This window comes from Ambystoma mexicanum, chromosome 8 (genome assembly GCF_040938575.1).
Source record: "Ambystoma mexicanum isolate Mex_15411 chromosome 8, UKY_AmexF1_1, whole genome shotgun sequence".
Taxonomy (NCBI): Eukaryota; Metazoa; Chordata; class Amphibia; order Caudata; family Ambystomatidae; genus Ambystoma; species Ambystoma mexicanum.
Window position 1 is genome coordinate 1,681,937,538 of NC_090929.1, and position 27,188 is coordinate 1,681,964,725.

A 27,188-nucleotide genomic window follows, 5' to 3' on the forward strand; every position below is an offset into this window, starting at 1 on the left:
AAGTTTTAAAGGGACGCACAGTGCTGTCGGGTCTCGTGGGGGACTTTAAAGGCGTGTTTGGATTGATAATGAAAGCAGCATAGGGCCCCCCTTGAGCGGGCGCTCCTTTCCAGTTGGCAGGCAGCGGCAGGTGAGTGAGTGAGTGAGTGAGTGAGTGAGTGAGTGAGTGAGTGAGTGAGTGAGTGAGTGAGTATTTGCTTGCGCTGGGGGGAGGATGTTTAGTGCCTCTCTCTCTCTCAGCCTCGGCTCCGGCTCCTTCTCGCCCCTGAGAGGCGCCCCTCTGCAACCCCTGGAAGGCAGTGGCTGCCGCTGGAGCTGCCACTCGCTCTGCTCATCACACGTTGCCATGACACCCCGCAGGTGCCTGACTTCCCAAGCCTCTGAAATGACACCCCCTCAATTCAAACTGCCCACCTGAGTCCCCCCTTTCCTTGCAGCCACCTCCAAAACGCTGTGATTCCCTTAAGTTCTCCAGAATGAAATAATATACATTGAAAAGACCCCATTAGTGTGTTATTGCCCCCTCTGCGTGCAGCTTCATGTAGCCCTCCCTCCTTCACCCACTGTTCGCACCTCTGAGTGGATATGTCTATAGCCACTGAGCTGCCCCTCCCAGTGCATGCAAGCACCCTTGTGCCTACACAAGCACCCCAGCATCTACAGCAATTCCCAGATGATTGCTGCGTGACTGCCTGGGAATAGGCTTCATTTGCAAGCGGTTTATTGAAATAACAGGGCTAGGCCACGACTTGCGGGATAGCACAACTTTGGCACAGGATTGACAAGACAGAGCATAGGTTCAAGTCTCCAGCTGGGGAGCTGTTCGTTTTTTAAAATGTATTTTTTTTTAAACTTGACCTTTCCTACTGTCCTGGAACGCTGTTCCAGGTGACGTAAAGTAAGGGAACTATAACTGATTTCCCTGAGAAGCAAGGGAACCCCGTACACTTTAGTTCCCTCCCGCTCGTCACATCCTCTGGCTGCAGTGAATGATGCAGACACACTGTGAAGGCGCCCTGCACAGGGCAAGTACTCGCACACGCAATCTAATTTTCCTTGCACACCATGCGTCCCGCGAGTCTGCTACAGGTGATGCAGGACAATGTCCCAGTCTGAGAGAAACCTTTGGTGATCCACTTGAATGGAATAGGTCAACCACTCCAGTGCCACAAAGTTCCAGATTTTACTAACACAAAAACAGTTCTTTGGGAGAACAAATTATCACAGTGTGCATATCAATTGTAAGTGAACGCTTGTTGGATGGTAAAACAGTGTAGTAGCTGTCCTTAAGGGAAGAACACCCAGTTCCTGCCAGGAGTGCCTCTCCCTAGGAAGCGTATGATGGAACACCTATCTAATAGGCGTTCTCCCAATGAACCGTTGTTTTTGTGTTAAAACATAGATCTGGTTAACAGTTAGGGAAGGCATTTGACTTTCCTTGTATCTTTGAACCTAGCCTGTTGTTTGTACTTCCAGATTTTACTAACCCATTTGTGTTCTGTGTGGGCAGCTTTTTGTTTCCATTTGTGTGCCACAACAAGCGTTGCCACCACTATCAGAATGATGTGTATGTTTTTCTTTGTGCTTTTGAGGGTAGATTTTCCAGAACCCCACCCATTCCCAGGATGGCCATCCCTAGGTTGTCTGGCCTCTGACTCTCAAAAATACTATTAATTGCTGCACAGATCATGTCCCAATAAGGCTGTATGACTAGGCTTTCACACCAGATCTTTATTTGTTTGGCTTATTTAAACCTTTCAAAACCAAACACACACATTAAACTTCTTCTCATGCCTTTCCAAAATTGATATTCATAAATAAAACGCAGGCAGGACATGCCAGAGGCAGAATTGTGCTGATCAGAAGAGTCAGCAGTTCATAGATAAGACTGTGTTCTAGAAACTTAGTGTCAACATAGTAGTTTTTGTATCAATTCCGTCCTGGGATTTTAAAGGACTTCTTCAAGGAATTTAATTGTCGCTAGAATCATAGTTACATTTCTCCCTTGCAGCAATACGTTCCACCATTCTTGAGCTGAGTTTGTCAACTAGGTGGGATAGGTATTTCGATCTTATGGAGTAAGGATTCCTTTGAGTCACTTTCTATGCAATATCTGCATGTGGTATCGTCTGTTGGTAGTGGTCTTCTTATTTGCAGGACTTCACCAGCTGGAAAGATATTTAGTTGCATCCTTACAAACAGATCTCGATAATGGATAGATGGAAACTTGCCCAGGTATGGAGATAAGCAATTAAGAGCTTGTCTTTCGCCTTGTAGCTGTAATGATAGAATATATTTTGATCTTGAAGTTTACGTATTTATCCAATCATAATCTTAGATTTTTCTTTTTACTTGGTTTGGATTGGATATTAGCATATGGTCAGAGGCTTCGATGTTAGCAAGCCATGTTGCACAATTGCTTTTCTATCTTCGTAACAAAATTTCAGAGTCATAGTCTGCTAGATTTCTAATAATGTCCATTGAAGTAAGATAGTCTGACCACTTCCCGAGGGCAGCAGGTTCCAGAGATTGAAGACCCAGTTTATATCTTATTGATGCTATTGGAAGACCATTAGGGAGTCTCAGTACTCACCGCCAGAAGAAACTTTCTAGAATGGGCCATGTTTGCCAGGCTAGGTTAAGAAGGGCCTCTGCTCCATTGATCGGAATCGGAAGCACATTCTGTTTATAGAAAGGAATTACTGGTGTGAGAGTGTAAAAGTTCCATATAGTTTCAGGATTGCTTGTCCCTGCACCAATCATCTTATTGCTTTGGATTTTAGGATTTCAAAATAATTCTTTTTCACTAATATTTAGGTTGAACTGAACCCCCAAATATGTTGCTGACTTCACCTGTGGCAAGATTATTGTCCAGGTTCCATGTAAAATAATCTTTCAGTTTACAAGTCCGCTTGGTAAGACTGGATAGTTCCATTATGCCTGTTTTCTTGGTGTTTATCTTCGTTTTTGATGGTACATGTTTGGCAATCGTTCAGCCTGCGCTGTAAGCCGATGGGTGTTTTGTCTATGAAAACCAGATCTACATAGAGGATCCGTGGAACTGGTGGAAAAACAATCAGAGCATTTTGTGACTCTTGAAGGCCCGACATGTACAGGTTAAATAAAGTAGACACTTTGGGGCACCCCTGTTTTAGGCCACAATATGTAATTTTTTGTGAGGTTGCCTTTGGTTGACATCTTTACCTGAATAGAGAGCAGTGATGGCACTCACCAAATCTTAGGGGCATCACCACATGCAGAGTTCGTCCAAAGCTTCTGTGTATTGACACTATCGAACGCTTGTTCGAGGTCGATAAACACGAGATAGGTCACTTTTTGCTGGATTGCTTTGAGTTTAAGGATATTCAGTATCATTAGATTTAGGGTGGTACCAACCGTTAAGGGAGAATGTTCATTTCTGTGCTAATTCCCTTCAACCTTAGAGACCCCCCAGCTCTTTTTTGCTGCACTTAGGACTTTTTTTTAATTTTGAGTGATTCACTCCCTCCTGTGTTTTTTTTCCCTGACTAGGATTTTGTTTTCACTGTTTTCGGACTCTGACAAACTCCATGGCACCTGCTTTTTGTATAGTGACACACAGCACCCTCAGTGTAGTGTCACTGAGAAATCCTTTGGATTTTTTTAAAAGGTTTAAATACCTTTTTCTTGGGTGAATGACTGTTCCCAAGAATAGTAAGGTGAAATTAACTTTATCTTTTTTATTTTGTAGGTCCAGCACACACCATTTTATGTGGAGTGCTGGGGGTTTACCTAGTAGTCCCTTAACCTACTTTCTCATGTGACATTTTATGTGACCCTCACTACTTTAAATGGCTGGTGGCAGTGGTTTACATTTTGCTACCAATGTGCGTTTTTACTGCAGGCTGAACCCTCAGCTGCAGTACAGTGCCCATGTGTGACCATTTTGTCAAAAGGGCCCCTGTCTTCTTTTTTTGCCATTTTCTGTTTGCAAGGTCTTTCTTGGCTTTTACTCTGTGCGTTGAGGCAGGTTTGAGCCCTTTGTGTGTTTTTGCCTTTGGTGGACTTCAGCCCTGAAGCCTGCCCCTGGCTCCAGTGTGTCTGGAAGGATAGAAAGTGAAGGAGGATCCCGAAACTCTGCTGTCCTTTGTCTCTAGGTGTGCCTGCACAAACTCGGGCCCGGCTGTCCGGGAAGCACAGCCACACTGCTGGGTGATTTGACAGCCTAGGGCTGTGAATGAATTAGAACAAGCTTAAAAGGCGAGGTTCTTGGGATTACAGGCAGAGTTGACCACTTGAATAAACATCCGAAGAAGAAACTGTGAAAAGAAGCACGCTGCAACCTCCTGGACATTGAAGGGCCTAGTGAAGGCCCTCTACTGTGCTGACCTCCTTTTTCAAATCGACGGAGAAGCTGCAGACGGAACGACTTCTCCCCTTGGGCTGGTGGGACCAACTCGCCCGAGACGAACTTTACTTTGGCGCAACCCCCAACATGCTGTGCCTCTGCAGTGCTGCATAAGCCCAATGCTAGGGGTCTAGTGTCCATCAGAGTGCAATGTCTTCTCCAGATGAATCCGGTCAAAAGCTCCATGAGCCTCCTAAGGACCCTCCAGAAGCAGGAAGTCCTGGTCCAGAGTTCCATCACCAGAGTCCAGGACCAAGGGAGCAAGCAAAGTCCAACCAGGAATATTCATTCTGGATCAGTGCTGTTTGCGAGGTGCTGAAACCACGAAGAGCCGCTGAATTGAAGAAAATCGCTAGCAACCAAGTTCTCTCTCGAGTACTGCCTCAGGAGCCCACCAGACGTCCTCCCTCTTGTCCCCATGACTAAGGCCCAGGAACAAGGGCCTGCTTGTCTGTAGCAAGGAGGAATCCAGCTGGAACACCTTTTTCAAACCAGAGGTACTGTGGGTGGCTTGGCGTGCTTATTTCCTTGCCATAAGCCGTGCTGCCTTGCTTGAGAAGTGCACTGGCTTACCTTTTCTTTTGAGTTGATTTCAACTCCCGTTACGCACGCTTAACAGTTTGTTTCCCTCCAGTTACTTTATTTTTGAACTAACTGACTTTGTCAAAGACTTTATCCAAGAAGTGCATCAGAACTATCGACTTGGTCCATTTTGACTTTGGCTTTCCAGGCTCCCTAAAGGCACCCTTCTAAATCCTTTGACTTTGGCATTGCTTGTCCCCTCATAGGTTGTCATTTGTTGAACACTTTTACTGCTGGGAAAGGCTTACCTAGATTTTATTTGAGGATTCAAACTGTCTTCACATTATACAAAAATATGTTCCAACTTTTCTATTTCCCTAACCCTTCCTTCCTGAAACCAAAAGTCTTAAAAGTATATTGGTGTTTAAGATAAATGCAATACTATCCTTGTTAATGAAGTCACTACAGGGTGTAGGAGAAATGTTTTGGCATGACCAAAGAGTGTTTACCAACTTTATCGACTTTGTAAAATGATTACAAAGTTTGCTTTACTGTTTCAACCAATTGCCTTTTTAACGAATGCTTAACTAAAACTGATTGTGTGTGTGTATACATAATTTATAACTGAAACCCTTGAGTGTAAGTGTTACTTGTATTGACTGATTTCATCTCTGCAGCTCTACAGCTCGCATTTACTCCTCATGAGATAGGCTTGGTTGCTCAGTCACACTACCAACTTGTGTAGTACAGACCTATACCAAAAGGTGGGTTACCTAATACCAAGCAGATAAGTCTTGTGTAGTCTCACCCAGTGTGACTGCACCAATTCTTACACAACACAATCTATTATCCAGGCGGCCGATTGTATTTATTTATTTTCGTCGTTCGGGTCTCGCAACAAAATTGATCCGAATAATTGGCCCATGATATCGAGCAGGGCAATGGGACGGTAATGACTTGGGTGCTATACATTTTTTAAAGATGGGTATAATGATGGCCCATGTCCAGGATTTAGGTATTGTTCTGGTTCTCTTGATTTGTTTGAGCAGGACGCAAAAACATTCCTACCAAGTGCCAATAAATGACTTTAGCATTGAGATTATCAGGATTTGATGTTGTCCATGTTGCACTAAATTGCACAAGATCTGGTCGATCGTATGTGATGTGGTTGGTAGTGCAGCAAACAAATCTGAAAAATGGTATATCCAAGCTATCTCTGACTTGTAGCCCCGTCTGCAAGCTGCCGTTTTTGCTAATGAGCTCCTATACGTTTGTGGTATTCTTCCCTACGGCTTTTAGCATTTGTTGAGCGTCCTATTGCACTCTAGCCGCTTCAGTGGCAATTAACCCGTTTTAAAACTTTTGCTTCTTTTTTATGAATTTCGAGATACTTGTGCGTTTCATTTTAGGAATCTTGCTCTTGAAGCCTGCGTCAGTAAAGGGCGCGAGTTTGTGACTGTTGACTGTGCTGTGCACGTCAAACGCCTCGTACTTTCCGGCTCCTGCTCTACTGCCTTTTCTACAAAGCGTGCGCTGTAAAACACCGGCGTGCTTTGGAGAAACGCACGCCGGCGCTGCAGCACCTCACAGCTGATCCTGCGACTCACTTGCTGGAAGCCGGCGTGGCAGGCTGAGGCCACGCCAAGGACAAGCTTTAAAACTCGCCCCCTGACGCCCTTGTGGAATGAAGCCCGCGTCAGTAAAGGGCGCGAGTTTGTGACTGTTGGCTGTGTGCAGGGCGGTGGACTGTCACTTCCGTTCGTTGCCAACACAGACCTTTATCCCAGAGCAGCAAGGAGACTTCAGTCCAGAAACGTCCAAGATGCTGGATGCCGGGCCGCAAACGAGAGGAAAGACTCTACAACAACGACGTCTTCTAAACCCATGGACGCTAGCGAAACCATCAGGACACAAATCGAAGGTAAGCCCTACTGAGAGTGACACTGTTAGTTGCTTAAATACTGACACAATGAATATTTCGCATTCAGATGGAGACATACTGCTAACCACCAGGCCACAAAATTACCTACTCAGATACCCTCTCTATACACATTAGCTGTAAAAGCAGCAGGGTTACGAGAAGATCTGGTAAAACGAACGGGGCGAATCAATTTAAAACAAGCATGCAAATTACTAACTCTTCCATCGCAGATCGGAATACCAGCAATAGATTTGAGCCAACAAGTATACTCGCCGCTCAATGTCGAGACAGTAGACATAAATCCAGCACTATTTCAGTCTCCATTTGAAGTAACCGATCTTGAACTTCTGAATGCAACAAATCAAACTGACAAGTTGACTGAAATTAGTCCCCTTGGTGACAAAGTGTCTCCTGATATCAAGGCCCCTTGCCAGGATGACAAAAATAGCAAAGGGAGCATGAAATCAAAAAAATTGCAAGCGATAACCACTATTAAAACAAGAGAAGAGTCTGGCATCAATATTACAAGCGACTCAAAGCATGTGGAGGGACAGTTAAAGTCAACCTGGGAGCTACACAGTAAAAAACCCATAAAATTCACGGCTCCCATAGCGTCTGCAAACAAGCTTGAAGCTACATGTAAAACTATACCTCGAAAGGATGTGCCAAAGCACTCCACCATAGAAATTCGCCCACAGCCAAACACTAATGAGGTGACCAGTCCAAGAAGAAAACTGCAGACAGCTCAGGATGCTCGAGACAGCTGCCTGTTTGATAAACTAATGGCTGACTATCTTGCAGTTGAAGCCAAATTAACAGCAGGTTTCCAAGAAGAGGTACAAAAATCAACAAAAAAAAGAGAAGGAAAAGAAATGCATGAAATGGCTAAACAGCCGTATAATCCGGAGGCTAGTCTCAAGCCACCACCAGCACCCCAATAACAAAACTGCCAGGAATTCAAAATTGTGCTTCAAAATCAGTTGGACATTGGGACTCCACACTAAATGTATCGTTAGCGGCTCTAACGGCTCAGCAAGAACAAGATGAGGAGGTAGTAAATCACATCCCAAATAGATGTCGAGCACAAGCAAATGAAACAAACTCTGATCGTGAGACTGGAGTTGCATCAAACCTGTCATCGGCAGCGACCACACAAATTCATAATCGGGTGCTTGCAGCCACAGCCACTGCGTTGGGTCCGTTCATTAAACTTTATCAATCGTTACAAGACACTATAAATAATCAAGTGTCAATGATGACAAATGTTTTTTCTAAAATAACAGCCGTTGATGAGTTTACAAAGCTCTTACAGTCAAGGATCGCCCAGGAAGCAGAACATTCGATGCGGTGGCAGTCAATACAAAAAGAGCAGTTGATCAAAGACCAAGCATCAAATGATGACCTAATGGCAGCTTTAATTGAATCCATTAAATGGATGCACCAAAACGAAATCAACAAAGAATTCCCGCCTTCAAGCCCTCGTTCAAGTCGTCTTAGTATGGTCAATCCCTCAATATCAAATGGAACGGTGGATTTAGAGGTGCATAATACATAGACCTCCAGCAGCTTTATATCCTACTGTCGCCATCGCAATGAAAACAACAAACAACATCACACCGAGCGCGAGCACGGAAGGGCTACAAAATAGTCCAAAGATTAAAGTAGGAAAGACAGACCTAGTGGTCCAACCATCCAAGCAAGAATTAAATGCTGACCTACAAGAAAGACCTTTTAAGATGCCAATAGAAAAATGCAAAGACGGCACTACTGAAAGACCATCCACTCAGGCAGCACATAAAAGCAACGATCAGGTTGAGCTGAAGAAGGATGATCAAATAAATTTTCTCCTCCTTTGTAATTTTTTCATGGTCAGCCAAAGTTGGAAATCTGAACGTGAAAGAAAAAATTAGTTGTACAGCAAATTCGAAGATAAAGAAGCCGCCGACTGAGCACAAATTGAACTTAAGGAAACCATTGCGTCAGACAGCAAAGTCTTTCTTCCGTAACCTTCCCACTCCCCGTAAGGCAGCGCTGTTTGTCTGTGCGACGACAAAAGATAAACCAACCGATACTCGGGAAGCTGTAACAACTTTAGAAAAGACTTTTGGTGGACCATCCCTATCAAAAAGCACAAACATAAACAAACGTCAGAGATTAGAGTCTGAAGATCAAGAAAGCTCTCTATCTGCTACGTCAACTGATTTATGTGACTTATCAACATACTCTGATGACCAGATAGCAGAGGTAACTAGTGTCTCTGAGTCGAAAGTCTAACGCCTCGAAAAGAAACAAGAAAAAAGTCACACGGAGAAGAGAAATCAAATATACAAACTAATGATGCTAGAGTGACCTCTCCGCCTGATGCAAAAAGACTAAGGAATATTCCACAATGGCACAAAGTGAATTCTAATGCACGTTGCAAATTAAACCTGAAATTTACTCTATTACTACAACAACAGAAAGCAACTAATTCTAGCTTAAATCCACCGCAGAGGCGTAAGCACGTTAATGAGTGCACACAAATAAAATTAAGATAACAAAACATCCACTCGGATGACTCTAATGTCAACTTAAACCGAGGTAACATCATGAAACTATTTAAATGCATTCCTGCACTGTACACTGTAACTTCAGAGGACATAATGATCGTAGAATACGCAACCGAAAGAACCTCAGACCAGGTGCTGCTACACATCAACTCGCAGGCCATTAGAAGAACACTTTTTGATGCAAAAGATGACCTCCTACTATATGGTTTCGACCTTTCTCTCGAACCAGAGAGTGAATATAACGCTGATCATGCCTCTAATGACAAATCTGCCCTACCGACACGAATGGATCAAAGAAGAGAACTAAGGCACCACTTTTCTAGAACAAGTCATGTCAAACCGACTATGCCATCACTACAACATGAAACAAAGAGGAGATTTCATACCATCTCCCGAAACTAGCTAGCAAGTGATTCACAAGACCAGGACTATAACTTACTTTCTTGGAATACAAGAGGGTTTGCACACCTGTTGAACGACTTTCCAGTAGCCCTAGATAAAAACTTTGCCCTTTGTCTACAGTGGCTACGGGAGCCACCGACCCGAGATGGTTACACGATGTTATTAAACCCAGCAGGAAAAAATCAAAATGGACGACCCTTCTCGGGACTCTTGATGATGATCAAACACTCTTTGTTGGCATGTGAATGAATTACCAAACCCAAACTTATTTGTACAAGGAGTATTAATTAAACATCGAAGGGTTCCAAACATTGAAAAAGCAAGGATATTGCTAATAAATGTCTGTTGGAACGCTGCAATGATCAGTTCTTCGCAACTGGTAAATTCTGAAACAACAATGATGGATACTTACTTAACCAGTGAAAAAGATCTGAAAATAATGATTTGTGGAGACTTGAACAATTCATGGTTTGAGTTTGACAAGTCCACGAACAAACAAAGGCCTATAGAGTATGAAAAATTAACAGCAGAGGCCAAATTGTGGCAAACGGCAACAAGTAGCAGAAATTGCATTATGCTGAACGGACAGGTTAAAGGTGATATACCAGCCAATACAACTTGGCAACAATTGTACAAGCAGAGAACATTAGATTACATTTGGATTTCACATAACTTGGTAAGAAAGGTCACAAAACTAAATGTTGTTCCAACTTTTAATAGCGATCACTTACCGCTAAAGTTGACCTGGCATGAGTCCAAGCAAGATCTACCGACCAAATATGCCCACTTTGTCACCACAAATGCAAGTGGAAATCGCCTTCGAATGAATGGTAATCAGATCTGCCAGCTGACCGATATATTCGGAAAAGACAGCACTGCATGACCCGAATTATGCACAGAAATTCTTAGTGAAAACAAACGCTAAGGGAATAGTTGGGCATCAACACCACCATAAATTTAGCAAGCTGTTGGTGAAAGAAAAGAAATCTTTCCTGCGAGACATAAGACAAATTAAGAAATCAAAAAACATTATGCGAGACGATCACTTACGACATCGTCGACAACGATACAGAAATTGGGTTAAAGCATTTGCTACTCAAAGAGACCAAGAACGGGCTGAATTAATGCTTCAATTATTTCAAAAACATAATTCCCGAGAAATTTGAGCTATTTTGAACACTGGTCATACAAAATGTAACCAACTACTAAGTAGCGCCCCACACCTGAGAATCTTATTTCTTCAAATTATTTAATGATGGAGAGAAAAACAAGGACATAATCCAAAAGGTTTCAACTGAACGATGGAACGTAATAGAATCTAGCTCCGAAATTCTGGCCGCAACTAAGCAGTTGAAAAATTCAATAGCCGTCGGACCAGATAACGTCTCAAACGTGATGCTCAAACAAGAAGCAGAATGGTGGGCACAATTCATTGAAGTGCTATTTAAAAAAAATAGCATTCACACAAGAAGTTCCTTCATCTTGGCGCACAGCGGTGGTAGTACCAATACACAAAAAGGGGTAAAGGGCCGACCCAAGCACCGCCCTATTGCTTTGTCAGATACAATTGTAAAACTATTTGCTTCATTCCTTAAAAAAAAAACGGACAACTTGGGTCGCACAAGTAGAGATAGCCGACTGTCGACAAACAGGATTTACAAAAGGGGTAGGCACGGAAGTAAACTCATTGCTACTGAATATACTAAAACTAGCCTCACTAAAAGAACGTAAACCTTTATTCCTGGCGTTTGTGGATATGAAGCAAGCCTTCGATAAAATAAATCGAAATCTCCTTTAGCAAAAACTAAGGAAATGGCAATGTCCAGCGAACATACTGGAGCCGATTATAGCCCTACATGAAGCTACATCAATGCGTATTCGGACATACCAGAGCAGTGATTTGACAAACATAATTCCGACATCAAAAGGAGTAAAACAAGGCTGTCCGTTGGCAGCTCTGTTATTTAAGTTATGCATCTCCGATTTACCGGACGAACTAAAAGAGGCGCAATGCTTTCCGCCGAAAATAAATGGTCAAGCACTAAACTGCATCATATATGCAGATGATATAGTTCTGGCAGACCAAACACCAATAGGCCTTCAGCGACTGCTAACAAAATTAAATGCATACTTAACAAAGGACATGCTCGAAATCAATACAGAAAAGACCAAAATCATAAAGATGACGAACATGAAGGGGCAGAAAAATAGAAACTTTAAATGGCATGTTGCAAATGAGATTGAAACGACGACGACAATACGTTATCTTGGAATCATTTATAACACATCAATCCGAAAATGGCCTTGGTACCAAGACTTGAAAAACAGAATGACAACTTATGCGCTACAAGGGCTAAAGATGCACAACGACTATGGTAAATTCTCCATCCAACCAGTATTGACATTCTATTTGAATAAAGTTATACCGGCCATCACTTTCGGGGCTGAATGTGCCTGGAATCTTGATTTCAAAGTATGGGACGTTCTTGAAGGGTTGTTTTGGCGCAAAGTTTTAAGATTACCTCGATATGTCTCAATGACAACATTGCGCCATGAACTGGCGATCACCTCTCTGTATAATACAACTATCTGGAAATCATGCGCATTGTTACGCAAAATAAGAGAACATCCTGGCGAACCAGCATATAAAATACTTAAAGTGAATCCAGCAGATCTAACACCAAATATCTTAAAGGACTGGGCTCACAAAGTAGATCAAATTTTGATAGCAGCCGACATTGACATAGTCTCCTCAGTGGCATCCGCAATTGGTTAAACACCTCCAATTATGGTGTTGGATCCAGAATAGTGAAAAAAGAGCTTATCAAAAAAATGCTCTTCCGATACAACTCACAACGAACAGACTAAATTTACAACCCAAATACCTATTAAAATGTCCATCTCGATATCATCGAGACCAATTTTTGCGGCTAAATGCCCTGCAGACAAAGGAAATGAGATGGATAAGAAAAGACCCTGATTTGAAAAACACTTTGTGTAGACACTGCGAAAAAACTGTTGAATCACTCTACCATCTGATCACAAAATGTGAAGCAATCTTAAATCGGAGGAATCTTTATCTAGGATTTTGTTTTCCTTTAAACAGAAACAAAAAAGAATGGTGGTTGCGTGTGACTTCAGGCCATAATATGAAAATAACTTGTGCAATCATCGATTATTTTATTTTCTTTATTTTTTTGATGTAATTCTAAAAAATTTAGTTGGACCAGTCTAAAAGAGTTTACCAAATAACTCAAGTTGGATTTTCTGTGCATTTGAAAGTGTAAAGTGGTTATATAGATATTTTGTGATAAATGTTTGTGATAAAAGTTTGTATAAACTAAAATTCATAATAAAAAATAAATAATTAACCCGTTTTAAAACTTTTGCTTTTTTATGAATTTCGAGATACTTGTGCGTTTCATTTTAGGAATCTTGCTCTGGTCCGCTCGCAGAAGTTTCATCGCTTTCATCACCTTGCTGTTTATCTGAATTGGTGTAAATTGTCTTTTCCATGGGGTTTACGGGTTTCAAAGAAATCTTGGAGTAACCATGTATAATCAGAGCTGGCATTAGTTTCACTTGGATGTCTTTTAAATTGATTAGTTAGTCCAATACGTCCGTCTTTGGTTTTTAGGCGCATCTGTTCCTTGCATGTGATATTTCTAGGGGCTGATCATATTCTGGAATGCTGTCTCTGGTATTGAGTTTGCAATTATTTCTAAAAGATTATGCTCACTCGTCATCTGAATGACATCTTTTTATGTTTTGCACAAGATTGATAGAGACAAATGCGTAGTCTAAGCAGGTAGATAGTAGGCTGGTCTTCCAGGTTGAATTCCCGGAAATATATCCTTGAGTTTGGGCATTGAGCATTTGAAATTCACGTCCTACGATTTCCTCTGACCATTTTGATGAATTTTTAATCCAGTTTCTGGTATTTATAATCAAGCAGCATTCAACCACCAGATGCATGTTTATATCACAGCAAAGAAGGGCATGAATATCTTTGAGCCAATGATGCGTTATCTAGTTTACAATAGTGGCAATAAAGGTGTCATTATTGCACTTATCTGGACTGCTGTACATGTTGCATAACTGCTGTACACGTTGCATATAACAAGTATCATTTGTTTTGTTTGAATTTCGATTATTTTTTCGACTGCCGATAGTTAGACAAAGGCATTTAGGTTTTGCATTGCCTTGACCGTTAATCCTACACCTCTTCGGACAAGTGTAAGCAGAACGGAATACGGTCTGCCAAGTTTCCCCTTTATGGCAGGGTTAAGGTAACAGTCGTAGCCATCAGAAATGGGGGGGATAGTCTGAGCCATGTTTCCTGGAGACCTAGGATGTCCTATTTTTCTAACCCCAAATTGTCAATATTAAGCAAGTGAATTAAACCATTGCATGTTCCGTGTTTCAATTTTTATGAATCTTTAATGGGTCTTTTCCTGGCTCTAATGATTATAACTGGAGGATAGTAAGGTTGCTATCCAGGACCAGTTTTGTTCAGCATTTGATTGTTGAGACTTTATTATTCTGTGTCAGATCTCGTTTCTCGTTTGTACAATTTATCATAACTCTCAGGGGGAGATGGTTCAGTTTTCCCCATTTGACATGTATTAGCAACTTTTGTTATATGCTGGCTAACTACATGAGGTTTGTCTAAAGGCGTCCTTTCGTCAATTTCCGTTGGTCTTGTGTGATCTTTATTGGTTGATATTTCAAAACCCAAATGTAGGAAGTCACTTGCTGACTCAAACGTGTCACTTCTGAAAGAGGCCATCTTAAAGTGCAATTTTAGCCAATCCATTTGTTCTTCATTCATGAATTGCACTATTCTTATGTCGTCTGATGTAATGGGCTGTGATGAATTAAGCTTTATTTTCTCAACGTATGTTATGTTATTACTTATCCGTTTATAGGCCCCATTTTTGTTTGATGTTGTTTTTGACTTGTCGGAGAAGATCACTTTTTTGGTTTCCTTTGATAGGGTACTAGCTTTACTTGGTACTGCATTTCACTTTTGTTTGAGTGTTGGAAAGATCATTGCGCTAGCTTGTTGAGGGATGGACTCCATTGTCCCTCTTTTGCAACCTAGTATTGGTATTGATTCCTTTGATATGCCTACTATGGAAGGAGGCAAACAACTTGAGGGTACTGCATATACTTCGTCATTGCCATCAGAGTTCTTAACGTCTTTGTGATCAGTGACTTCGAGCAAGGCTGTCATTTCTTCATACATTATCGAGCTATCGGGTAGAGACATATGAACCGCTTGAGAGTGAGCAAGTGTCATCTCTGGTTCCTTAGTTTTATTCTGTGTATTATGAAACGCTGAAGCCATGTCTGTGTTCTTATTTGGCAGACTTGTGGTCATTAGCCTTCTGTCTGTCCTTAAGTGGGACGCCTTACGTTGGCTGGAAATGCTGGCGAAGGTGATTCAGTCGTGGCAGTTGAAACAGACTTGGACCATGTGGTGCAGTCCTCTTCTTCATTCTCAATCACAGGTGTGTTGACGTAAGTACTATCTTTCGTCTCTACTAGGGTATTTCACCTATCTTCTCGCTTCTTGCAAATCTCACCCTCTTGAGCAATCAGCTGTGGTGACATGGAACTTGGTGGTCGTGATAAAGGAGAGGTCAAATCTTGATGGCCCAGTATTGGTATGGATTTTTGCCGGTCCATACAATGGTGCCTCACTCATTTACAATTTTCCAAGAGTGGTCACATAGCCTATTCTGCCACATTATAGAGGCTTCAGCTTCTATATCCAATCTGTTGTGTACTTTAGCAACAGAAGTTTTCAGTGAGACCAATTTGGTCTGAGTCATTGCGAGCAGAGTTGCCTGGTCTTTTAGCGTATCATTTAAGGATTCATAGGGTTTGGTGAAAGGTGACATTGAAATTGTTAAGCTGGCTAAAATATTGTTTTGCAGCAATGCAATATCTTCCGGGGCAAGATGAACCCCCGTCTCTGGATATTTATGGTGAAAAATGGACTCCTGATCGCCGCCGGCAAATTAATCGTTCTGATGGTAATTATGGGCAGGTTCGGTAGCATTGACTTTGATTTTAAGTGGTCTTTTTGCTTTTTGTGTAATTCCACCTGCCCCTTTAAAACTACAATATATTGCTTTAGGCGCACTGCCAAAGCGGAGTGTTGAAGTTCCAAATCCTCAAAGGGGGTGAGATGTTCCACTCGAGGGCTGCTCGCATAGAGGCTCTGCATCTGAACCCAATTACATTTTTGGGCTAGTAATGGCAAAAATACGCTCGAAGGAGGTGCAAACCTGCATTTTGCTTGCTTCTTTGTTCGCGATCAGAGGGATCCGTTGGTTAGGGGGCACTGGTAAATTCGCATTGTTTGTTGTAGATGTGATCGGGGTGGACCGCAATAGTTAGGTTTTCTTTTTGGTGAGTGTGGGATTACAAAGAGGCCAGATGACTTGTCTGTCTGCTTCTTCAAGGCAGGTTCTGCAGGTTTATGCAGCAGTTTCATGGAAATGTTTCCTGTAATGGTTGCAGTTTCCTTGGAGCCTTTTGTCAGAAATTTGCTTCTGTGATGCTTTCACTTAAAATTTTTGATTCTGGGGGGTGGAGGGCTCCGAGGATCTCAAATATTGTCAGTAGCATTTTATCTAGGTCAATGTGAGGGAGCTCTGCCTGTGAGGAGGAGTCGGGCAGACCGCTCTAGCGTCAAGTCGCGCTCTCTCATCTCCGCTGACAGCGCCGTCGTAAGTTGAGAGATCTCTGCAGGTGGTTTGAATTCAGCATATCAATGGCAGCCTGCATGTTGAAATGAGTGCGTACAGATTTGTGTAGCGCTGTAGTGTGAATTACGGATAATTGACGCATTAGTGTCGGCAGTAACCACGTCAGTAGTTGTATTGATTACGTTGTTGTCTGTTGCAGTTATTAACCTGCCCGCAGGTTTATGTGTATGTTTCGGTGAGAACATCGCAGGGATCACATGTGGCAAAGCTGCACTCTCCTCTTGAGGCTTCCGCTCACACTGTTGGTCGCATCGGCATCTTGGAGTCTTAGTTCGTGCCGCGTTATGGTGCTGTTGAAGCTATCGATTTCATTGTGCACATCGTTGAAGTGCAGGGGATTATCATTGGGCCACAGGCCCTCTGCGGACCACAGAAGACCACTTGTCTCCCCACGCTGTGCTGCACTTGTGTGGGTCTTAAGTAATGTAAAGTGCAGATACTGCAACATAGCTCCTCCTCCAGGCACAGAACAGAGTAGACAGACGGTAGCTCCAACTCCAATTCTAACCACAGATGACCACTCGCGTTGCACCTGATATGCTTTCACAATCTCAGTTCCCCACATCCCCTCCAGCAGAGCGCTGATGCAGTTGAGTAGAATTTATGTAGTTTTTCTGGGGTGAGATGCCATTGGACCATTATTAACCCACATCTCCTGAATCCGGATGGCCCATAACTGAGTACAAAGTTCCCCCTCCAGCGGCTGCCCCATTGCAGTGTCCCACTGCTCCATATAGTGCAATGCTGGCTCCTTGCCCCTTCTGCTATAATCCCATATAATGCTCCTACCAAATGCCTGTCCCGGTGTCCATCGTTAAGAACCGTTCAAACGGTGTGAGATCCCTGGTGGCCGCTGACCTGACCATTGGGTTCATAAGCCAGTGCCTCAGTTGAGTAGCGCTACCTCTCCCACTCATCTAACTCAAAGTCCTGCTTGTGCTTTGCAATGGATTTAATGTCCTGGCACGAGAACATGCCACGTAGTTTGCCGCCTCCCACTTATTGAAGGCACCCCTTTCACATACATGATGTGAACTGGGGATTCCTAAACAGCGAATTCAGTGGGGAGGGGAAGGTGGTCAAGTTCACCCTCCACACCAGCTCATCCCATGAGTGCCCCACTAGGGCCCCTATCCTGTTACGTTACATGTTTGCAGGTATATCTCTCTTGGGTCGCCACAACACCTCGTCCAGTGGCAAGCCCACCCCTGCTTTGTCCCTTCGACACCAGACCTCCACACAATCGCCCCTGTACCAATCCCAGATCACTCTTGATTTGAGCCGCAAGGAAATTGAGGTGGATGTTTGGTGCTCACAGCCCTCCCTTGCTTCTGGGAGACATTAGCATCTGCGTAGCTACCCTGGGTCACTTGCGATTCCAAATAAATGACCCCACATGTTTTTGAAGGGTCCTGAAGAAACCTTGGTGAACCGCCACTAGCAGGGAATTCATCCTCCCCATCCAGGATATGGATAAGGGCACCCATTCCGCCAGCAGAGGGCGCAGCTTTTCTGCTAAAGGCCAGTATTTAGCACGGTAAAGAGCACCCTGAGAACCCGTAATCTGGACTCCCAAATATCTAATGCTGGTTTCTGCCCAACTATAGGGTACTATACCCCGCAATTCCTGAACCTTTTCTGAGGGGGCAGTCACGTTTTAATAACTGATTTGTAGGCATTTATTTTTAAACCTGCCACCTCTCCAAGGAGAAGATCCTGCAAGATCCCTGGAAATGAGGTTTCTGGTTCTGTGATCAAGAGGGGCATGTCATCCGCAAACGCTGTGGCTCTATGCTCCCCCCCCCCCCCCACACCCCCAAAGGGAATCCCCTAATATCTGGGGAAGCCCTAAAGCTGGCCAAGAGCGGCTCCGGGTGGATGGTGTATAGGAAAGCGGGCAACCATGCTTAGTGCCTCGTGAGGCCATGGTCCTCTGTGAAAGTTTCTGTTGATTGCCAGGAACAAGGAGTGAGTTCGGTAGTTGGCTGTTACCATTGAAAGGATTTTAGACCCGAATCCCATAACCTCCATGGCATGGAAGAGAAATGGCCATTCGACCCGGTTGAATGCCTTCTCGGCATCCAACGCTAGTATACGTGCAGGAGTTTTAGATTTATTCTTTTTTAATCAGATGACAGCAGACCCAATCCTGAATGGTTGCACGATCAATCATTTGAGGAGGAGCTTATCCAGGCGTGACCCCAGAACCTTGGTGTAGATCTTTGTGTCTAGATTAATAATGGCAATTGGGCGGTATGAACTACATAAGAGTGCACAACCTTGGCTTCTTCCCTTGTCGGGGTGATGCACCCTGCCCCTTCCCCCTAAAGAAATGAGAGCTGGACTGGATTGGCACAGATGGCGATGCCCCTTGATTTTCGGCTTATGTCCGTCTCGCCACCGAACGTGCGTCCATAGCGATACAATTCCCTTGACCTCCCACACCCCCCACCCCAACAACTGTTCCACCTTCCTTCTCTTAACCGGGGAATTAAGCCCCTGATGTTTAGGGAGGTCACCCAAAGCACACCCCCCCCCTTTCCCGTGGTGGTCTTACTGTGCGGCTCCCCTCAACCCCCAAATCCCCTTCACCCTTCTACTCCCCTCTGGGCAGGCTCGACCATCCTCTAGCTCCCCCTGACCCATCATCTCTGGAATTGAGCCCTTGTAGCAGAGTAAACCTGTGCTGGTCCCCCTAGACCTGTGTAGATAAACAAAGACATCCTGTACCTCCCCCTGGTGGGCTACAGCATTCTTTCTTGTAATCCCCCTTTTACCCTCAGTGTAGCGCTCCTGTGTCGATGGGCGTGTGGTCACCTTACACCCCTACCCCCCCACCCCTCGTCATGGGGGCAGGGGGTTAAACCGGGCCACTTAGGCCCCATTTATTTTATCCCCTTGTCGAAACCTTTGTCCACTCTCTCAATTTCCTCCTTGAGTGGTTCTCTCGCTGGTCTTTGTTCTTGCCTTGGTGACCCTTCGTCCTCAATCATCAGTACCCTCGTACCTTCCTCGCAGGTTGTGACCCGATGCTGTTTCCCTTCCCATAGTGCAAAGGGAAAGGCCCATTTATAGCGTATGTCCACTCACATTAGGGCACGCACCACTGTGCCCATCCTCTTATGCTTCACCAGGGTGGTCTGGGCTAGGTCCTGGAATAGCTGAAGTTCCAGGCCATTGTAGCGGATCTGGCAGCCGCCAGCACCTTCTCCTTTTGTCCATACTAGTGTAAGGCCACCACTACATTTCTGGGTCTGGCCCCTGGCTCTCCCCTCTTTGGCCCCACTCTGTGTATGTGGTCCAACTCTATCCCTGCCCATTCTTCCACTTCCAGCAGGTCCACAAACACTTGCTGCACCATCCTGCAAAGATCCTTGTCCGCCACCGCCTCTGAGGCCCATTATTCTGAAGTTAGATCTTCTCAGGCGGTTTTCAAGGTCTTCGCTCTGGGTCTCAAGCTTCTGCATGTCCCTTGCTAATTGCTCTACCAGCTCGTCGATCTTCCTTGTGTCCTCTGGTATGGCGCTCTCTGCTGCATCAGTCCGCTCCTAGTTTTGTTATGTCCCCCTTCACATCTTGCAACGATTGGGACAGTTCCGCTCGCATCATGCTCAACTGCGATTTGAATGGTGTTCGCTATCTTGTCCCCAAAATCCTGAAAGCATTGGTGAAGGGCACCCTGGGTGACCACTTAATCTGTTCCAGGGCCTGGAAGCGCCCCCGAATCCTCTCCTGCCCCGGGCCCCTGATCTCCCCCAGCCAGTACTTCGCTGTCTCTGCCCCAGAGTCTCTGCAGATTGCCCTCCTATGGTTTCTTCACTGACCTTTGGCCGGCTTGCATGTCCTATCCCTTGTTTTTGGATTTAGTGCGTAGGAAGGTCTGATGGGGGAGCCCTGCCCCCTCCTCTTCTCCCTGATAGAGGGCGGGTTTGAACTCCCCTCTAACTGTGCGCAGTTGAGCCACTGTTTGTCGTCGTCGAGTTTCAAATGACCCTCCTCCTGGCCTTGGTGCCAGGATCACTCTGTCCTGAGCCCGACCAAATGGCCTCTCCCTTATTCTTCCACCACGGATTTAGATGGACTCTTCAGCCCTCTATTCGGCCTCAGGATTGGCCCAGGGCCCCACCGGTCACTGTCTCCTATGCGTGGTGCACCTCTGGCTCTTGTCTCCCTTGCTGTGCTTCTGGATGGATGTGCGCTGGCTGAGGCACTATATGCTGCTCCAGAATGTACCACAAATGGGCCTGCAGCCGCCCCGGCTATAACGCCACAGGGCCTCCCCTGGTCTTTTCTGCAAAGTGCTAGCTTCAAAGCTTGGCAGGGGCCCTCCCACTCCTCACCAACACTCTGCTCAAAGCTGTTGATCACTGCCTGCTGATCACTGCCTGCACTGGCCAGCCTCTGCCTGCTTGCACTCTTTCCTTGGGCCAGGGTGCACACTGACCTGTGATGGTTCTTGTCCCAAGGGGTTGAGGTGGGTGGGTTACAAATCCACAATAACATGTCTTGCTATTCCATACATAGTGTATCCGAGTGTTTCTATGACAGTGTTGGTCCAGATGTTTGGAAATTCAAATGTCCTAATACTTTGACACATTAAATTAATGACCAATTAAGCATTAGCATTGTTGGCAGGGCTGCTTTTGGTTTGTCTTAGTCTATTTTGCCCTACCTGCCACCAAATTCTAAGGGCACCTAACCTTGGGTTAAGGCCTGTACAATTGTCACCCCACTTTATCTCCAGGTAGTATCTGTTTGGGGGAGGGGGGGTTTGGAAGGGAGCTCTACATTGAACCAGATTCCGAAGACCTTCGCTTTGGTTAAGGTCTAAGGCATGGTGTTATTGCCCTGCACGTGACCCCTGTATCTTTTTTGCCATTCATGCTCGGGCGCCAAATACTTGGCGTTGTTCCTTGCGAAAGGCTCGGAGTGAGGCCCTTGCTCTTTGGAATGGCTCTTTCGGTGTGGGCTAAAGGCCTGAATGGGTCAGTCGTCTATGTTGTAGGGCAAGCAGAGCTTTGCATTTGCCTTGGTGGGCACAGTGGGACCCATGTGCTGCTTGATTGGAGTAACCCTTGTCAAGGACTGGTCTGATGATTGTTGTGCTGTGCCTTATCCCCTGCAAGCTTCACACGCTGTCACTTCTCGCTACTTTTCCTGGCCGGTCAGTTATTCTCTCTATGGTCAGCCGTTGGGAAGGCCTGTCTAACTTGATGCCAAATGCTTCTGGGATGATCTAAGGCAGGAAGCGCGCTTTTCTCCTGTTGTGTCCAGCCTATGTATATCCAAGAAGGAAATATTCCTGCTAACGTATTCTGTTTTATCCTACCTAACGGATGCACATCAACCTCTGTACCCAGTGCTCCAGATAAGATTTTGAGGTGGGAGGATTTTACTCCCTATTTTTAAACTTTGAGAGTAAATGTTATTTTAAGAGAGTAAAATTACCTTTCTCCTTTGCAAGAGATTAAATGTATGCGACATCCAGCCGACATGTGCAAAAACTGTATGGCAATCATTACTATGCATCAGCTTTCTGCATTGTGACGGTTCCATGTGTTAATATCCCCGCAAAAATATCTCCATCGGGGGGACACCTCCGCAACCCCTATATATTTTTAAAGGGAGCAGGGGACACCCCTGCAACCCCCGGTCCCATTAACCGCATTAATTATCCCCACTTATATCATCGCCTATGGCCTTACCCCATGACCATATATATGGTGATATTATTTGTGGGGATAATATTACCTGATACCATTGTGACAGAATACACCTTTCATTATTTCTCTAAGGTCTGGCCATTTTAGGTCTTCTGTACATATTTAAATATTGAAAACACAAAAACTTAGCCAATTGCATAGTAAAGCAAACATGAATTGTGTTTTGAGGTTTGATAGCAGAATTGTCTTTTGATGTTTAATGAAAGTCCTCATTTCCAGGAGCTATTACTACCTAAGAGTGTGAAGGAAATGGAAACAGACAGGCAAATGCCATACTAGGCCTAACAACATTTCTGCTAGAGCCGGAGGAAAACAAAAGGTGAGGGAGAGGGGTGCAGAAAGGGAGGGGAGGAACAAAACGCGCGACTATCGTACTTGGCCCGACAACGTTTCATATAGTGCATGAGGGGGGGGGGGGAACAGTAAGGGGATGGGGGAGCGACAGACGAGGTTGCTATCATACTAGGTGCAGGGACAATTCTGATAGAGTAGAACATTTTTATCACAATTATCACCAAACTGAAGTCGGTACTCCTTTATCGACCTCGAAAGGATGAAAGGCCGAGTTGGCCTTGCCGGGATTCAAACCTGCAAACTACAGATTACACACACATTGCAGCAATGAGTGCTCAACCGGCTGCGCAATATTGCCTAACATCCTTCAGAGGTCGGTGAACTGAGTATCGATTTAGGCATAATAATAGATGGTGGACGAACCACGTATGAAGCGCTACATAAAGTTAAATATCTATCTGGATTATCACAGGGACAGGTTTTGCTCAGTTTCTATTTCAATTACAAATAACTTTAATTTGTTAGTTTTTGAACAGCGCTTGCACTTCCTGGAGATTCAGGTTTTGGATGTTTTAATTGTAGTCTTGAGGGTTTGAGAGGCTAGAACACCTGTGATTGGTGTAATGACAACCACTCACCCTTGAGCAAAGGCTATGCTGCCACTGACCATTTATAGTTATATACCCCAATGACTGCAAGGTTGAATGGATTTAAACTAGACCGTGCACAGTGCTCATTTTACATTAGAGTGTAAATTAAATTATAAGTATAAACATGATCTGCCTCTGCATGAGTATGCGCACAGCACAATAACTCTGAAAAATACAGTTTTGCAATACAATAGTTTTGCAATACTGGTTTGCTTTCACTGGGAAAAAAGCATAATTTGTTACAAACTATGAATTCTCAATTGCAACTTAGTTTTCCATCTTATTAATTATACAATCCTAAAATGCTAGGAAAATAATTATGCAATGTGGTTCTGTTTGTTCCATGAGCATGAACACAGCAGATGCTGAATGGAAATAACCAATTCCTTTTATGATAATGTGCAGTTCTTCTTTTTTTTTTTTTTTTTTTTTTTGAGGCTATTCTGTTTCAGAGGCTTTTATCCATGACTTGCAATTACATCCATGTAGATAAAAATCAAAAGATGTGTTCTCGTTTGTGTCATGTAAGCTGACCTTTGCACTGGCCTCTGCTCTAAACTTGTGTGTAAATGTACCCAGGAAAATAATAAAGCTGTAGTATTTACAAGATTTTCATGTGTAAAGACCTGGTACGCACCTTCTCTGGAGGCCTCTCTGCATGTCACTTCTTTGAACATGCACTGTTTAAGCAAGAGTACACGTTTGAAACCATTTGGGTGGCTCTCGTATTCACTCATCAGGTACTACATAATTTAACTCCTTTGCTTGAGGCCGGGCATATTGTATTCGCAGAACGTTAACCCGATTCCTTAACGTTGGTGAACTGGAGAATTTCGATGGGGTTTAGTAACAATTGGAATAGGATTTTTGGCCTATTTAGAAATATTGGTGCATGCTCTTTCAAGCAATTCCATTCAGAGTATATGCTATTAAGTGTGAAGGTACATTTTTGATTGCATTGATCCGTTTGGATTTGTGCTACTTGACCTTGGTTTTTTCATTAAGAAAATTGTATTCCTTGGAAATTTCTTTTTCTTTTCTACTTGGATTCCTCTGCGTCTTTGCAACGCTGAAGAGGGAACTGTTTATGTGACTCCTAATCGCTGGCATTGCTTTGAGCAACTCCTCCACCTTATACAGATCAAGAAAGGCCCCCTCCCATCCCCGAAAAGGGGATTCCAGCTGCAAAGATGTCTCTTGTTTAGATGCCTAGAAGAATAAATGTTCAATAGTACATTTTCACAACTGCTCCTACTTGGTTGCAGCCTTCGCTGACGTGGTGCCTCCCGTTATTGCTGTCTCCCTTGCTAAGTACACATTTCCTGGTTGCAAAATGAGCATGTTTACCTTCTTAGCAAAGAAGATCTAACCTATCCCCATGTTTCTTCAATGTCTGTGGCCCCTCTGGCCCACAGGTCCTCTATCAGTGTTCTGCGATGACACGCAGCTCTTTCAGGCTACCCTCAGCCTCTTCCTCCTCCTCGCTCATTCCTGACTGTCTTTCCGCAATTCAGTCTTGGTGTGCTTCTACTGATCTCTGCCTCAATGCCAGTAAGACGGAGATCGTCCTCATTGGGACCCCTGCTCCCGCTTTCCCACTGGCCGGCCTCCCTTGGCACTGCACCTCCACCTATTAGTGAGGCAAAAAATCGGGGGGGTCATCGACTCCACTCTCTGCTTCTCTTCTCACATCTTGGACATCTTCAAAAAGTCCCACTACCCTCTGAACCTCCTTAGTTATTCTACCTTTTCTAACTTCCCCCAAGGCTCACCATCTCCACAGCCCTGGTTTTCTTTAGGCTGGACTTCTGCAACAGCCTCTTTCTCAATCTCCCTACTTCTACTCTCCGTCTGCTACAACTCATCCAGAACAGAACTGCAAGACTTATCCTTGGCCTCAAGCCCGGGGACCGGATATCTCCAGCACTGAAATCCTTTCACTGGCTCCCTGTGGCTGCTAGGATCAAGTTCAAGACCCTCTGCATAGTCCACAAGGCTTTCTGGGGCTGGTGCCTGATCTATCATCAACACTCTGCCTAAATACTCTTTCTAGAGCCCTCTGCTCCTCTTCCTCCAACTCTTTGCGGGTGAGCCATTTTTCGAAGCAGAGATATGGGGGCAGATCTTTATCCTTTGGAACAGCCTGCCTGCCTCTCCGTGCCTGGAGCCGGAGCTCCTTAAGTTCAGAAACTCCTCAAGACTTTCCTCTTCGCTTCCTCCTTATCTCTCTCTTCCCTGCTAACCTCCCCTCTTTTACTCTCCTACCTCACTCCTCCTTCCCTTCATAACTCTGTTCAGTGTTTACAGACTGGTTGCCTAGTTCACATTCAGAGCCTCACAGGTCCCAGGCTCCCCCATCAGTCTTTGCACTTGCCTCCGGGCCTCTGCACTTTATTCAGACCACTGCACTTGCAGCATATGCTCCATGAGGGGTGTATCCTCTCTGCACTTAACCTAGGGCCCTGCTGGACTGGGCGCACTTACCCCTCCCTCCCACGTTTGTCTGTACACTTGAATAACCTGAATTTACTAGGACTAGTAAGTTCTGTCTTGACCGCCTGACCCCCCTTTGTCTTCCCTCGCTAGTTTGGTTCCACCTGAAACACTTCATGCGCTTGCACTAGGAGAAATGCCGTCAGGCTGGGTACGCTAGTTATGTCTTGTTAGAGCATTAAGAACTTCAAGGCATAAGAATGACTACGGTATTCCCTTGCTCCCTTCCCGCCTTGAAACGCTTTGAAGCACTTCACTTGTAAGCGCTGTACAAATAAACAATAAATAAAATAAAGCCAAATATTTGGATGTTTCACACCTTTTCCTTATTTCTGCTCACCTTCTCGCTGGAAGCGGCTTACTGCTCACCTTCTCACTGCAAGCTTGTAAGAGGCTTGCTGAAAATCAAATCTATTTGGACATAACCCAGCACAACTTAATTAGGCTCTGTCCATCACTTATGCTGCCACTTTCCAGGTGCTGTCTGAAGCCATGTGCCTGCTGGATGATCTGGCAACTGTTTGATACTGCAGTCCTGGGACCCTGATGTCCCATGCGTATGGGTTTGGCGAGGGCTGTGCTGGAAAGATTCACACCATTTCCTATATCGTGTCGGAATAATGATGTACTGTGTTTAAGGCTTTGTCTCTGATTCTTCTCTTGGTGTCGGCCTCTTTTTCCACTCCAGCGGCCCAGAGGTATGTTCTCTCTTGCCATTCTGGGCATCACCACTACTATGGTGTTTTCAATTTAGACATCCGGTTTTATTTTGGGCACCAATTTTAGTTTGAGGGGTAATGTTACTATTGTAACTCTTCTTTTCTTTTGAACAGAGTGTCTGTCCTCTGTAAACATCGACAGGCTACATACAAAGTTGATACATTTAAGAAAGTAACATTTAAGTTGGTCTTTAGAGTCTCTCCTTATTGCCTCCCCCGGTCTATCACTATTTTGAATAAGCAGCTTCTCATCTCTTGCATGCGTTCTCTAATTTCCTAGACAGCCCCTAGTTTGAGGCAGCCTTGGTTCACCAGGATAAGTCTCTGGGAACACTCTGGTTGACTCTTCTTTCTCTGAGTATGGAGCTTGTCCTTACCAGGTCTCACTCTATAATCCCACATGGACCTACCTTTACTCGGTCACCCAGAATGGCTTTTTGCATTCTCTTTACATCATATCCTTTTAGTGGCTATTGTATGTCGACACTGGCTGACCCCACTGCGTCTTAGTTAACTTCATCCAGCTTGTGACAAATGATTCCAAAGTCTTCACTATTTGAACCCTTCTAGGTCAAGCAGTAAGTATTTCGTATCCCTTTGCGTCAAATAGCAGTGAGCTTCATGGCTTTTTATTTTGCATGATTCCAATGACTTCTAAATTAGAATCTGCACCCTTTATGCACTTCCTGATAAACATTTGATGGCTCTTTAATTTGGACAACTGTGGACCTCACATGCCTCATGGTAAA

At 44.4% G+C, this 27,188-nt stretch overlaps 1 protein-coding gene across 5 annotated transcripts in view; it reads left to right on the top strand.

Moving 5' to 3' along the window:
* The first annotated feature begins 4 nt into the window (after positions 1–4).
* Positions 5–27,188, top strand: part of PLEKHA1 (pleckstrin homology domain containing A1) — a 749,116-nt gene continuing 721,932 nt past the window's right edge. For all 5 annotated transcript variants that reach the window (XM_069611983.1, XM_069611981.1, XM_069611982.1 and 2 more), the window contains exon 1: positions 5–130. The gene's annotated coding sequence lies outside the window, so the exon portion shown is untranslated. The remainder of the gene's footprint in view (positions 131–27,188) is intronic.